This window comes from Nematolebias whitei, chromosome 17, assembly GCF_014905685.2.
Source record: "Nematolebias whitei isolate Nwh7 chromosome 17, NemWhi1, whole genome shotgun sequence".
NCBI classification, from domain to species: domain Eukaryota; kingdom Metazoa; phylum Chordata; class Actinopteri; order Cyprinodontiformes; family Rivulidae; genus Nematolebias; species Nematolebias whitei.
The window spans coordinates 5,365,504-5,367,477 of record NC_056514.1 but is presented as its reverse complement, the minus strand read 5'-3'; positions in this window follow the sequence as shown (position 1 = coordinate 5,367,477).

Genomic DNA, 1,974 nt, shown 5'->3' with positions numbered 1-1,974 from the left:
GTTAGCTGTGTGGTTCTGTTAGCACCATGGTACTGTTAGCAGTGTGGTTCTGTTAGCACCATGGTACTGTTAGCAGTGTGGTTCTGTTAGCATAGCCTATTCAGTGCAGGATAATTTCTCACCCTACAAGTTGTTTAGCATGGTCCGCTTCTCTCACACATCCTCTTCACCGATCCATTTATTCCATATTTATTCCAAATGTCTTCAATATTTTGGTAAATGTAAGGTTGGAGAACTAAGCTTCATTACTTTATTATTAGTAGGTCTGAGAGTCACCAAATCCAAGCAAACAGTTACTGGAACGTACCCTGTCAAAACAAGAGAGTTCTTGGTTCCTGTTCTGGCAGGATCTGGCTCAAATTAAGCTCTGGAATAGATAATGGGTGGGAGTGTCAGCATAGAGAAGCAAGGAAATATACAAGGAGCAGGGTTTTATTGGCTTTAAATGAAAGAAGCAGGATCTTGTAGATGATGTAATATTTGATGGAGTTCCAATGAACGTTTCTCACTTGAAGGAACTGGTCCAGATGACACAATTTAACCTTTATTGTTGAGCGCCACTGAAGTTGCTGTAGGTCTGGTGGTGTATGGTTGATGAAGGAGGTTCTTGTTATAACATAGCAGCAGCGTTTTGACCTAGCTGAAGTTTATGAAGGAGCTTGTGAGGTACGTCTCAATATGCTGAAGGTGTTACAGTCCGAACAGGAACGGGAGAAAGTATAAAAACGGAAAACACCATTGACTCAGCATTCATTCCATTTATACTATATCTCCCACAGCTATTGGTCTTGCCATGAAGAAGCAATCCGACGTGCTAGTTGTCTTGCCTTTGCAGTTTTTTCTGGAACCGGGGGTGATATTTTGCGTATTGGAGCAGTCTCGCTCTCGTGCTTTTGAGTCACCTCATCAAAAACTTGGTCCGCTTCATCTGACAGAGTGACAGGTTGGAGGAACACAGTGCACAACTCTTCAGGAGTCATCACAGGCAGAGCCTTCCCCAGGGATCTGAGAAAGGTGGGTTCGGAGTGGTGACGTTGAGACGGTTTGGCTCTGATGGCCGGTTTTGGTTTGAATGAAGGCTCTGGCTTTGGAGAGCTTGGAGTTTGGACCTCAGAGAGAAAGATTTGTAAAGACAGCCTTTTATTACGCTCACAGGATAAACCAGAGCTGGACTTTGGTCGTAACTTCCAGCCAAGTGGATCACTGCCAGTGATGATGGAAGTCGGGACAGAAGGAGGTGAGGAACAGAAGGAGGTAGCAGAGGAAGGCGATGGACTGATGATCTCAATGGAGGGGCACGAGGGCTGCTTGAAAGAGAAAAGTGATGCTGGTTGGGGCTGCAGCAGGGAGACACTTCGCTGTGGAGGTTGTGGTTTCTTCATGGGTTTCTTCACAATAATTAAAGACGAGGTTCCGTATTCACAGAAGTCAACAGTCCACCGCCGCTGGTGGGTCCTGGTCCAAATACAAGCTGCTGCTGAAGGCTCCTCTTTATGGTTCTGGATGTGTGCTGGGACATTCAGTGGTCTTTGACTATCATTGCTGAGAGTGTTCTGCACTCTGATAGTCACAGAAGCGTAATCTTCCACTTTTTTACCCATCTGCTCACACTTATCACAGTGACTACCAGCAGGAACTGGATCCAAAGAGCCATTGACAGCAGAGGAGCATTCACTCATCATTTGCTGTGGGTCAGAAACAGACAGACAACAGGAAGATTAAACTCTGTAAAGAAATGCTTGTCGCCTGCTGCCTTTCAACGCTAGTGTTTTAGATCATTGTGTGTACATGATCGAGTTAGAGCTGTTGACCAAAATATATAAATGCCATTATGTGTGATCTCATCTGATCTGGTTGTGCTTGAAGTATGTGTTGAGGATGACCCTTTTTTTTTATTTTAATTTTTTTTATTAATTTTTATACGTTTCATTTAAAAACATGACAATTAAAAAAACTAAACACAAGGTATATATA